This window comes from Capsicum annuum, chromosome 11 (genome assembly GCF_002878395.1).
Source record: "Capsicum annuum cultivar UCD-10X-F1 chromosome 11, UCD10Xv1.1, whole genome shotgun sequence".
Lineage (NCBI taxonomy): Eukaryota > Viridiplantae > Streptophyta > Magnoliopsida > Solanales > Solanaceae > Capsicum > Capsicum annuum.
This window is the reverse complement of record NC_061121.1, coordinates 229,406,016-229,420,878: the sequence shown is the minus strand read 5'-3', so window position 1 is coordinate 229,420,878 and position 14,863 is coordinate 229,406,016. Positions and strand designations below refer to the sequence as shown.

Sequence of the window (14,863 nt, the reverse complement as noted above, 5' to 3'; positions counted from 1 at the left end):
CCAACAAAGATTTATTTTTTCCTTGTAAAGATACATAATTAGCTCTCGATATATTTTTCTCGATTTTGAATCTGTATAGATACATAATTAGATTTCCGATACACCCAATGAAATTACATAATTAGTTAGAAATTTTTATAATTACTTTATAAAAATGAGAATTTATGTAAATATATGTATGTTTATGTTATTTTTTCATAAAATAATATGTGATGTTTGAATTAGTTTGTACATGTCTTGGATTGATTTTATAGGTTAATTGTCATCTTCTATCATTTACATGAGGATAATTATGTTCGTTGATATTAAATGTGACCTATAATAGTGGTGGAGCACATATGTAAGGAGCCTAAATTGTTTTTTAGTGAAAGTCAATCGATATTCATTTGTTATAGAATTACTAGAGGAGGATGGCTATGTCAGCATGGGCTTAACATTAAGATATTATTTATCTTTTCAATTTTGATATATTGTTTAAATAAAAAAATTTAATAAAAGGATTGCATTTGTTTTTTAGGATTCATCCGAAATCTAGCATGAGTTCAACATATGTTATTTTAATATTATTTAAATAATTTAAGTTGTTAACTATTTTAATTTATAATATTTTTTATATAATTTTTAAATTAATATACATTTCTTTTCCAAATTTTTGTGGCATTGATAGTCAATTATATTTTAAAAATAATTTAAGTTTTTAATTATTGTGATTTATAATACTTTTCTTCTATTCCAATTTCAGTGACACTAAAATAATTTCAAGAGCCGACCAAATATTTTATATCTTTTAAATTTTTTAAGTTGTTAATTCTTGTGATTTCTAGTATTTTTCATGTAATTTTTTTGAAATATATAACATATTAAATTATTTTTAGATATTTTAAGTTGTTAACTATTATGATTTATAATACTTTTTATGTAATTTTTGAATAATATATGCTACTCTCCTTGTCAAGAGTTTTGTGTTGACAACCAATTATATTTTTTAAATAATTTAAATTTTTGATCGTTGTGATTTATAATATTTTTTCTATTTCAACTTATGAGGCACAATGCTTAAATGATCATAATAATTAATTAAGGGTGATATAGTAAAATGTAATTATTATTATTTATTATTTATTATTTTTATTATGTGTATGTGTTGATTCAAGAAGAATTTGGAAACATTTAGAAATATGTTGAATGTTACAAATGTTAATAATCCATTTGGTGCTTCTTGATTTATCTACATTTATCTCCTGTATGTTTTTACTCTTTTGTCCTTTGAGTATATGTAGTAATTTTTATTTTTATTTTAAAATTCTCTCTCTCTCTATATATATATAGTAAAATTATGGATTCAATATTATTAATTTTTCAATACATAAGTGGCTTATAATAAGTAATTGTTGGTGATACATTAAAATCACGATTGAAGCCGCAGAAATTATCATTTTAAAAAAAAAAATAATTTTTGTTATTTACAGTACTTTTATTTCATTAATTTCAAATAATATATGTTGTTTTATATCTTCTTCTGTTTCGTCCCAATTTATATGGCACGAATATAATTTTGATAGTCAATCAAATATTTTATGTTAACATATTTTTTTATTCTTATTTTTCTAATACATAAATGAATTATAATAAGGAGTGATATAGTAAAATCATCGTTATTGGATAGTGCATTTTATTTATCTTTCTCAATAATAAAATTTTACTATATATTTTTCTTTATTTCTTTTTAACTTGATACATATTGACCCAACACAAATTCTAAGAAAATATTCATTAGAAATTTATTTTATTGAATTAAATTTATTAATGTTGTACTTTAAAAATTTAAAGTTAAGTTTAAATATTAGTATTTCTATATAAGAAAAAAATAATTTTAAAATTTAAATTTACTAAAATAAATTAAAAAAAATAATTTTCTATTATATAGAAGAAAATTTTGAGAGTTTAATAAAACTTTTATCTATTTTAAAAAAAGCATTTTAACTTGTTAATTGTTGTGATTTATAATAATTTTTACGTAATTATAAAATAACATATTTACTCCTTGTGTCCCAATTTATGTGGCTTCGATGCGATTTTGAGAATCAACTGAAATTTTTATATATCTTTTAAATATTTTAAGTTATTAATTAGTGTGATTCGGGGTAACAAATTAGTTTTGAACATGATAGACAATTAAATAAATAAAAAATTTTACTTCCAATATATAGTTATAGTTAATTAATATAAATTAATAGAATATATTAAATATTTAAACCATTATGATAAAACAATAGAATTATTATATATTGGGGCATGATATGTAATTAAGTGGAAGTGAAAGGGTTTTTGGTAATTGCATGAGTGGTGGTCGAAACCACCTCTTCTATATAATAGAACTAGAGGAGCATGACCCGTGTCAACACGGGCCCAACATTAAGATATTTATTTATCTTTTCAATCTTGATAAATTTAAATAAATTATTTTAATAAAAGGATTGCATATGTTTTCTGGGATTCATCCGGAATCTAGCATGACTTCAACATATGATATTTTAATACGTATTTAGCTATTTTAATTTATAATATTTTTTATGTAATTTTCAAATTAATATACGTTACTTTTCTTGTCCAAATTATTGTGGCATTGATAGTCAATTATATTTTAAAAATAATTTTAGTTTTTAATTATTGTGATTTATAATACTTTTCTTATATTCCAATTTCAGTGACAGAAATATAATTTCAAGAGTCGACCAAATATTTTATATTTTTTAAATTTTTTAAGTTGTTAATTATTGTGATTTCAAGTATTTTTCATGTAATTTTTTTTTGAAACATATAACATATTAAATTGTTTTTAGATATTTTACGTTGTTAACAATTGTAATTTATAATACTTTTTATGGAATTTTTGAATAATATATGCTACTTTTTTTGTCCAGAATTTTGTGTCGACGACAACCAATTATATTTTTTAAATAATTTAAATTTTTTAACATTGTGATTTATAATATTTTTCTATCTCAACTTATGTGGCACAATGCTTAAATACCATAATAATTAATTAGAGGTGATATAGTAAAATCACGACTGAAGCAGCTGAAGTAGAAATCAATCAATTTTTTAATTTTTTTTTGTTAATTATTGTTATTTACAGTACTTTTTATTTCATTTTTAAATAATACATGTTTCTTTATATCTTCTTCTGTCCCGTTCTAATTTATGTGACACTAATATAATTTTGATAGTCAATCAAATATTTTTCTGTTGACATATCATTTTGTTATTCTTATTTTTCTAATACTTAAATGACTTATAATAAGGAGCGATATAGTAAAATCATCGTACGAAAGACGAAAATTTAATTTAAAACATTAAGAGTTAATTTTGTATTTTATGTCTATTTTATTTTTCATTAAATATTATTTATTTTCTTAATACCTAGATGACTCATAATAATTAATTAAGAGTGATTAATTATGTTATTACTATAAAAATTAATATAATTTTATCATATCCAAAAGTAATTATCGATAATTCACCGGAATAGTATATTAATTAAATACGGGATGCTATATTTGCATATGCAAAATATGATATTATTAAACATTATTGGATAGTGCATTATATTTATCTTTCACAAGAATAATTTTTTACTATATATTTTTCTTTATTTCTTTTTAACTGATACATATTGACTCAATACAAATTCTAAGATAATATTCATTAGAAAGTTATTTTATTAAATTAAATTTAACGTAAACATGTGTATGTGTTTTATAAATTAGTATATAAGTATATCTATATATATTGTAATGTATATATAATGTAGTATATTTTATAAGTAGTAGTATATATACATTGAATGGTGCGTATACACGTGTATATATCTTCCATAGAAGTGTATATTTAACGTATACATGTGTATATGTTTTATAAATTAGTATATAAGTATATCTATATATATTGTAATGTATATATAATGTAGTATATTTTATAAGTAGTAGTATATATACATTGAATGGTGCGTATACATAGAATAGAGTGTATATATGTGAATAGATTTTCTGTAGACGTGTATATTTAACGTATACATGTGTATATGTTTTATAAATTAGTATATAATTATACAAATATATATTGTAATGTATATATATTATAGTATATTTCATTTAAAGTATTACATATACATAGATTAGAGTGTATATACATGAATAGATCTTCTATAGACGTGTATATTTAACGTATACATGTGTATATATATATATAATTATATATATATATTGTAGTATATTTTATTTAAACTTTAAAGTTTAAAGTAGTACATATATATTTGGATGGTGCGTATATATGTGTAATTGTGTATATATTTTTTAAATTCTAATGTAGTATATACTATATATATAGTGTATATATATTGTTTAACGTATTTATAATGTATATAGGTGGGTATATATAATGTATATTGGAAAAAAGTTTTTTTTTATTTATATTTTTGACGGTTTTTTAATCGGGTTTGACCGGGTTGGGTTAAGTGGGTCGGGTTAGGGTGATTTTTGATTTTTTTACTGTTGGGCCCGACCCAGCCCACTTAGACCCCAACCCGAACGCGGACCGGCCACACGGGCCAATTTCGGGTTGGCTCGGCCCGACCCACTTGACAGCCATAGCCCGTGCTGATACGAGCTATGCACCTCTAGTGTTTATTACAAAAAGCACTTCAAAATATATCAAATAGCAATATTTTTTTCTAATATATCACATATTATTATCATAGCTGGATTCAAAATTTAAAGTTTATATGAGTTTCAAATAACTTTAAATCAAAAACGAACTTTATTATATTTACCAAGAGAAACCCTCATCAGCAAGTTCAACTTTTACTCTTAGAACAAGAAACTTTTTTATTACTATTAGGTTTCTACTACATACTTTATATATTTAATAGATTTATTTAGATAAATCCAGGGACTACACAAGAGATATTGAGTACCCCTCCCATCATCCTAGATCCACTCCTGATTATTACACACAATATGAAAACTTTCAAGTTGATATCATTTATGAATCTCTGATTAGTAGAAGGTATATATCACATGCAAAAACTGCATACCTATAACATTAATTGCTGAACTTGTAATTGTATGATGAGGCTTCTCAGCTTCTATTTATGTTCACACAAAAAAAATAAAAATAAAAGAGAGAGAAAATATAGAGACTAGATAAAAATTCCAAAAACAAGAGAGAGGGGCTTCTTGCATTTTTAGCTAAATGGGCCTCATCTTAGGCCATATCGAGGACTTCAGACCGATTTTACTGTTGGATTCAAAATTGAATCGGCCTGTTTAACAAGGCCCGAATCCAGACCAACACACAAATCGATTAAAAGTGTCGGGACGATTCCGAATTGACCCGATCAGGATTCTTAGGAGAAAACTACTTGAATGACATCACCACTAAAAGTTAGGCCTATATTGTTGCTATAGAGTAGCTATCGCAATGCTTAGACCCATTACATAAGTCATATGGTGATGTTAATAAACATTGTCAACCAATCGTTGCCATTACGTAAGAACCGTTGGCACATAGTGGGTAATACAACAGTTTTATTTGGCCGTTGTGATATACTTTCATCATTTCTTTTTATATATTTTTTTGGATTTGATCAAACCCTTAAGTCCTCACTCCTAGAAAATTAAAGTTATTTTATCAAGAGTAAATACATAATTACCCTATTGCTGTTGGTTGAAATTTTCGAAAAGACACCTAAACTTTGAATTCGACCTATTGCCTCACGATTCTTACTTAATCCGTTGCAAACACACCATTTTGACCCTCTGCATGTATACACGCGTCATAGGTGTGTGAAAAGGCTCGAATTTGACTTTTTTCACCAATCAAAAATTGTCACATGTAAAATAATTGATTTATAATTTATATTTTTCTTTAAAAAATAATATTTATTTATTTTATAAAATTATCCTTACTCCTCTCTGCCGCCACCCCATCTCACCCACTCTTTCTTCTTCAACTCAATTCACCATTAAAGCTTCCATTGAAGTTTTTTTTTTTTAAATCATTAATTAAAGCTTCATTTTACAATTAAATTATATCATTTAACTACCTATCATTTCTTCTTCAACACAATGTCTTCTTCAACACCTTTAAAGCTCTTCAACACAATGTCACCATTAAAGCTCCTCCATTGAAGTTTTTTTTTTTTAAAAATCATATCATTAAAGCTCCATTTTTCAGTTAAATCATATCATTTAACTATCTTTAAAACTCAATTCAATCATACAACTTTCAATTCAATCATAAAACTATTTTTTGAAGTGATTTGAACAAAAAAAAAAGGAATGCATGCTGACGGAGATGGGGGTGGGGGTTGTGTTAAATTAAATAAAAAAGAAAATTTTATTAAAAATGATCGTTCTGTCGCTCATTACACAAAGTCCTAATCACAATGTGTCTTCAGTATATATAAAATCATCGTTGATATCTTTAGTACAAATTATTATTGATGACACTCAGTTTAATATTACATCATCGACTCAGAGCCTTAAAATTGTTGGTGTGAATTTGTTGTAACGCCAAAAATTGCTGCTTAATTGATACATTGATCGCCTTCACAAAATCCTAATTCTTGGTTATTCTTTTTATTTTCTCATGTATGTTTTGCATTTTGTTGCATGTTCTTCCTAGTTAAAAGTGTAAAGTTACTTATATGAACTATAGATTTTGACTTGAGAAAGAAATCAATGCCATAGCTTAGCGAGAAGTATATCATTGAATATATTTGGGGTATGATCTTCTGATTTTTATCATATTTCTTTAAATTAGTGAGGCTTAGCTTTTTGTATCAACGTTGTTATAGTATCTAATTGCTACTGTGACTGCTCAAGGTTTTTGACTCCTACTTTCTAAATGATTGTTTTGGAAAGAGAACATAATCCTAGAAATTTCATGTGCATGTTTGCATTGCCTCCTAGAGCTCAAATATATAGTTAGTTGTATTTTGGATGGTAATTAATTCATAGTGATCCATCCCATTGTTACCGTAATCCCCATGTCTTCAGGGAATTAACAAGGTATGAAAATTCTCTTAAAACCCTTTAAGAGGTCTACTAAGAACTTATTTTTTAAAGCTTTATGGAAAAAGTTATACATGTGGGGTTGCTGTTAAAGTTGCAATTTTTGTTTCAAGGAATTGTGAATTTGTGGTGTTCTAGAGGTACCCTTGGCGGAGCCAGTTTTTTTTTTTTTTTTTTTTTTTTTTTAGTTTATGGGTTCTAAAGCACAATCCTTATTGCTTATTTGTTCAGGGGCGGAGCCAGGTAGGGCTCAGGAGTTCATTTCAAGCCCTTTTAACGTAAAATTATATTGAATGAACGGTTGAATCCTTTAGCTTTTTCGTGGGATTATTTTTCATATATTAAACCTCCTTAGCGTAAATCCTGACTCCGCCACTATTGGTTCGCTGGATATTAAATAATGGGAATTTTACATATATATCGACATGTTTACCCTTAATTACTAAAAATCCCGACATCTTTCAAAATCTCTTAAAATCCCAACATTTGATACAAGTTAATCACATTAGATACATGTTGTTGATACATGTATCTAATGTGATTAACTTGTATCATACATTAGATACATATATGGTTACATTAGATACATGCAGGGTTAACTTGTATCTCAGAAATAGTCCCAAATATGAAATGTTGGGATTTATGTAATTTTTCAAAAGTGGGGGGATTTTTAGAAATTTTGAAAGTTATGATGTTTATTTATGAAATTTTTTGTTAAATAATTTCCTAAATGTAAGTATAGGTTTGAGAGATTTAAGGCTGGCTCAGCCCATGTTTGATGCATTGCTGCTTTTGTCAATGCTTGTCATTTGGTTTAGTTAGTGTCATATTTGAAGGTTAAAAGCTGCTCCTTCTATTTTAATTTGTTTGTCTGGTTTTGACTTGATACGAAGTTTAAGAAAGTCAACAAGTCTTCTGGATTTTGTGTTCTTAAATTAAAGATAGGTAGAATGTACTAAAATGCTCTTTAATCTTGCGGTCTTAAATACGCTGCGTGGAAAGTTGAAATTAAAGAGTGTCAAAAAAGAAAAGAGGCATTCTCTTTGAAATGGAGGGAATATAATTCACGCAATACAACAACAACAAGAAGAAATCCAATATATTCCCACATAGTGGGGTCTGGGGAGGGTAGAGTGTACGCAGTTAGAGGTCGAGAGGCTGTTTCCGATAGACCCCCGGCTCGAATATAATTCACGCAATGATTGAAGAAAATCAAATCTTGATTAATTTGGTGATGCCCCATTGTGGGGTTACTAGGATATTAGTAATGAATTGAGAAGTTGCAAACTCTTGGGGATGTGTATGTAGTTTGATTTTGTGTTTACGTGGGAAAATCAATTTTGGGGTTCAAAAATTCTGATATTTGTTTGCTTGTTTTAGTGATATGGATTACCTTCCTGTTGAGGTCATTGGGAATATCCTCTCTCACCAGCTAGGGATGTGATTGTAACGTCTGCAACGTGTAGAATGTGGCGAGAGGCTTGTCAGAAACACCTCCATACTCTTTCATTCAATTCTCATGATTGGCCACTCTATCGAGACCTTAGTACTAGTAGGCTGGAGATACTGATTACTCAGACAACACGCTTACAAGGTTTATCGATATTGATGGATGATGTTGATGGGTTCTCAGCTTCCATCGTAGTTGCTTGGCTCATGTATACAAGAGAATCTTTGCAATGGTTGTTTTACAATGTCCGTACTACTCCAGATATCAACATGGGCGAAAGAAGCTGGAAATGTTGGTGCTTTCTCATTATTCTGTATCAGGAGTTGAACCGAACTATCAGAGGTTCCTTTGTTTGAAATCCCTTTCGTTAAGTTATGTTAGTATTTTCAGCATTGGATCTGAATTTGTTGCTGACTGCATCTCCAAAGATTGAAATTTTAGCCCTGAGATCGCGATGTCAGATGCACAGGTAACTGTATTACACTAAAGAGCATCTACATTGAAGCGATAAGTTTGGATAAGTTTATATTGGAGGCTGACAGCCTTGAGAATCTGCACTTAAAAGACTCTGCACTTGAGCTTTTTGAGCTCATCGGGAAGTATTTCAAGATTGATGATGTTTGCATTATACATCTTGATGTTGGTGACGCTGTCGATAATCTTGAAACTGTAGATGTTAGTAATTTCACGATAAATTGGACCAAGTTCTATCAGATGATTTCGAAATCATCCACAATGAGAAGTCTCAGGTTATGGGACGAAGAGGATGAGATTGTCGATGTGGAAACAATTGCACTTTGCTTCCCACAGTTAAACCATCTTGCAGTTAGTTATGACTTAAGAGATGACTTACGGGAGGGAATTATTCACTATGGTTTACTCAGTGGGTTGCCGGTCTACTGCAAAGATGCCCTAATCTCACTAAATTAGTTATTCATGGTGTGGTTTCAGAGACTAAAACACATGAAGAGTGTCAAATGTTGGCTGGCTTTACCTCATCCATTGTTCAGCTGATGAGGCGATACATGCACGTAGATGTGCAGTTTGAATTTTAGTAGATCAGAGTCATATGTAAATGTGGAATATTGGGCTCAATCAACAATATCAGAGGCATGTAGAAAAGGTATTTAATTGAACTTGAAGCCTTCGCTTCCTCTTGTCTTCGATTTTTGTTGCTGTCTATTGTCTTTTATACTCCGACTGTCGCACTATTTTGTTGTAGTTGCTGATCCTTTTTCTTTCAGAATGCTTTGTCATGCTTTCTTTAGTGTTTTGCCATGATTTCTTCACTTCCGTTATTTTTTTTATTGATGTGCTTTGTTATGCTTTTCTTTGAGCCGAGGGTGTGTCAGAAACAACCTCTCTACCTCCCAAGTTAGGGGTAAGGTCTGCGTACACTCTACCCTTCTCAGACCCCACTTCTAGGATTACACTGGGTAGGTTGTTGTTGTTGCTTCTTAATGAAATGGTGCAGATATGGAATTGTTTCCTAGTAAAGTTTGTTATGATTTTGCGACTCCACTTCAACTGCTTCCAAGTAATAATGAAAATAACATAAAACTTTAGTAAATAGCCTTGCATCCATCGTGATGATCATAATCCTTACCATTGGATTGACCTTTTGAAAATTCTTTGTTTACTTGCTATCTCTTTAATAATGACAATTCATATTTAACAATGGACATGATAGCATCCTCTAGGAATTCATTCAATTTTACACTTCCTCTTGATTACTGTCAACCACTATAACAACTTGATGAAATGCGCACCTAAGGGTGTGGCCTAGTGACCAGTGAAGGGGTTGAATGCCATGAGGTCTCAGGTTCAAATCCCAACAGAGACAAAACCAGTCATTAGGTGATTTCTTCTTATCTGTCCTATCCTTGATGGACAGAGTTACCTAGTACCATTACGACATGACAAATCCATGCATGGAAACCCTTAACTTAGAGTTTTTGTTGATGAAAAAGTAAGATATTGAAGAGGAAAATAGAAATAGATGGGAAATAGCTATTGATCATAAACAGCAGCATATCTAGTGTAATCCTACAAGTGGGGTATGCAGGCGGTAGGATAGGATCTACCCAAACCTTACCACTATCTTTGTGAGATAGAGAGGTTGTTTCCGATAGACCCTCGACTCAAAAAGAATGTCATCGAAGCAAAATTGCAAAAAAAAAAAAAAAAACACATAGCACGATACATAGCAAATAAAACAACAAATAGCACCACACATTGAATAATAGGAGACTAGGAATTATTAAATACTACTACCAATAACGAGAAGGGGAAAAGGAGGAGGCTAACCCCCTACTCTCCCATAAAGTGTCACAACACCCGGCGTCCTACTAACCTTCTATATTAAGACCTCCGAGCCTCATGTCCTCAGTAAGACTGCTGAGCCAAGTCCCTGTCTAATCACCTCCCCCCAGTTCTTTTTCGGCCTACCTCTACCTCTTCTAACTCCTTTTACGGCCAACTTCTCACACCTCCTAAGTAGCGTATCTTGCATCTCCTCTTCAAGTGCCCAAACCTCCTCAGCCTCGCTTCCCTCATCTTGTCCGCCACGGAGGCCACTCCCACCTTGTCTCGAATAATTTCATTCCTAATCAGAACTCTCCTAGTGTGCCCACGCCATCCATTTGCACATCCTCATTCCACTACCTCATCTTTTGGATGTGGTCTTTCTTAACTGACCAGCCCTCTGCCCCTACAACAAAGTTGGTCTAACCATCACTAGTAGAACTTATCTTAAGCCTTGGTGACACAAAATAGCTATTGATCATGTGCTATAAAAACAAAGGCTATCTATAGTACATGTATATGGTGTTACGGAATCATGGCCAAGCTTCTCTTAGTAACACCTCTTGTGCTCCCCACTCCCAGAAACCCCAAAAAGATATATAAAAAAGAAAGGCAGCCCGGCGCACTAAAGCTCCCGCCATGCGCATGGTTCGGGGAAGGGCCCCACCACACAGCCTTGCGTTTCTGCCGGTGGCTGTTTCCGAGGCTTGAACCCAAGACCTCCATGATACCTTTTTTAAAAAATAAAAAACAACAAAAACATTCACTATTACTACTACATCTCAAGGCCAAACTAGTCGGTGTCGACTTTATGAATCTTCACTATCAGTGTTGTTCGTTTTAAGCTCATCTCAACTTGGCATTCAATACGTAAGTTCTTGAACACTAGTTCGAATAGTCGAGTACTCGTATGTCTTGGTGAACTCTTCATCTACATCGACCAGCATCGTATTTAGTTACCCATCATGATACTCGTTTTATCGCACTTTAGTATCAGATGTGCTAAAGTTTGAGACTCTCTTCTGTGTTTTACATTGAAACTACAGTTAGTTTACTACAGGAACCCATATTCAATGTGTATCTAGTGTTTAAGTTGTTGCTGCAGTCTCTTTTTCATCGTTCGTTTTGTGGAGGAGGGTCTATCGGAAACAACCTCTTTGCCTTGTCAAGGTAGGGTAAGGTATGCGACTCTGTGTATATTCTATCCTCCCCTAACCCCACCAGTGGGATTACACTCTTGGTTATGTCGAATGTACACTTGCTATGTTTTATGTTGTTCGGACCCTCCAGAAATGCAACCGGGTGTGAGACGGATCCTTCAAGGTTAATAGTACATTTTTTGAGGATCTAATACGGGCATAGTGTCATTTTTGGAGAGTTCGAGCAAAATAGGCTTCTCAGTCTCTTGGAAATCAGACTCATCGAATTAAATTGAGAAAAGGGTCAAATTGACTTCTCTACTTTAAAAAATGTATAAATAGACATAAATATCAATCCTTTTGGAAGTAATGACACTCTCTTCCATTTTTTTAATTACTGTACTCTCTTTCCGTATTAATATACATAACATAGCCAACATATACATAATATTCTATGTATATGTTGGGATTTTTGTAATATGTTTAGGGAGTTGAGATTTTTTGTAATATTGAAAACATAAATTGTGTAACTCAAATAGATGTTAAACCACTCATTGTTTTAAAATAAGATATATCTTAATCTAACCCGTCTATTACACCCGCCTCAAAAAAAGACAACAAATATACCCCTCCCTTAGTTCTGTTGCGAAAATCTTACCAACAAATCAGAGGGAGGTATATATTTGTTTGTCTTTTTTGTGGGTTAATCGGGTCGAGTGGGTTATTTGAGTGTATTTTATTGAAAAGTTTCATAAGAATGAGGATAAATTTGGCTCTAAAGTGGGGTAAATTTAACCTCAAAGTATGATAAATAATGTATTTAGCTAATTTTTTAGAGTAAATGGATAAATCTTACCCTTTTCCCAATTAATAAATAAATGATCTATTTTATGACAGCACTGTCATTGAGTTACTTAGATTTTGGACATCTTCTCTCTCTCTAAAAGCTCAAGGACCTAACGTTGTACAAATATGACCCACTTGTTTGGAATTGAGGCGTATTGAACAAACACAACCAACTTGTTTGAGATTGAGGCGTAGTTATTGTACTAATACGACCATCTGGTCTATCCACATATTCAAACTTTGTCATGTTGTGACTCGACACAAGTTTGACTTCATTTTCGGTTAAATATGAATACATGTTAGTACCTCTTGCCAGAACATGTATCAAATAATTCTGTCTACCCATCGGAAAAAAATCACGCAACCTTTGACTCTTCATGGTTTTCACCCCCTTCGACTATCATACTTTTTTGTCCTTTTATTCCTTATAACTTATCTATCAATGCAGTTGATATTGTAGTTGTGGCTGGAGAATAGTAGTTAGATTTAGTTGAATTTTGATCATTTCCAAATTAAGGATATTCAAATGACAAGTTGAAGTTTCAATATCAATACTATAGACATAATCTGATAATATTATCACTTGTAATTAAAATAAAATAAAAAATATGTGGTTGTGATGGTGGACTGATCTCTTTGTTTTTTTGTTTGCTTTATTGTAATTTAGAATTAAAACTTTATTCTATTCAAAGTATTGTTTATGTTTATGTGGTATGAATAAGGATATATAGCTAGCCAAATATTAAAATAGGGTGACAAACATTTAAAAAAAAAATGTGTTAGAAGCTTTGCATCCTTCTCATTTTTATAATAGTTCAAATAATTTGTAATATATAGTCAATCATTCATTCTATTAATTAATTAGAGAATATGCCATTTCTATTTAATTCATGTTATCTCACACAATACTACAACTATAGTATAAATAATTTCGAAATATCTAATCCCAAAATACGAATTATTTCAAATATAGAATAAAATACTCTCACAATTTATTTCGATATTATAATTCTTACCTCACCCCACACCATCCAAACGATCCTTTTTGATTGAATATTAATTATCTTGATATTCAGTCATGTAATCGACCATTGATACTTATATGGAAGGTGGGATGCTTCGTGCACAAGATTGTCCATTTAATTATCTTGATAAATAATAACCTCTTAAAAAAAATTAAAAATTCAAGCAATGTTCAAAGTCACAATTTTGATTAGTTCAGGAGATTAATTAGTTTTACTAAATAGTCAAAGCCCATATGCATGAACCATGTGGCCTGCAATGACTTGGAAGGACTTGTTCTTCTTTTCAGTTTCCCACCCAGATACTTTTATTGAAATTCGATTAATTTGAATTCGTGCCGGAAAATCTCAGTATAGGCATTAAAGGGTTTTTTATTAAAGGTGACTCTATATTATCCTAGACTTGAACTCGAGACCTCTGATTAAGGATGGAAGAGTACTTATCACTCTACTGCAACCGTTGGTGGTTTGGAAAGACTTGTTCTTCTTTTCGGTTTCACACCTTGTGTCCGATACTTTCACTGGAGCCCGATTAATTCGAATTTATGCCGAGGAGTCCACTATGGGGGTTAAAGTGTTTCTTATCATAGACAATTATATATCCTAAACTCGAACTCGAGACCTCTGATTAAGGATGAAGGAGTACTTATTACTCTATTGCAACTATTGGTGGTTCGAAAAGACTTTTTGTTCTTTTCAGTTTCTCACATGATGTCCGAGACTCCTATTGGAGATCGATAATTCGAATTTGCGCCGGAAAGTTTCACTATGGAGGTTAAAGTGTTTCTTATCAAAGGCGACTCTATATGCTAGACTCGAACTCTAAACCTCTGATTAAGGATGAAAGAGTACTTATCACTCCACTGCAACCATCGATAGTTTGGAAGGACTTATTCAAAGAGTAAAAATTTAAACAAGAATCACTCAAAAAATACACTTTTACAAGTGTAATTTTTGGTGTTTTATTTGGAATATTTGTACCATGTAAAGTATAGTACAAGATTTTGAATGAGTAATTAATATTTG

At 30.8% G+C, this 14,863-nt stretch overlaps 1 pseudogene; it reads left to right on the top strand.

The window, feature by feature from the left end:
- The first annotated feature begins 8,460 nt into the window (after nt 1–8,460).
- On the top strand, nt 8,461–9,581 carry LOC107847317 (annotated as a pseudogene).
- The last annotated feature ends 5,282 nt before the right edge of the window (nt 9,582–14,863 follow it).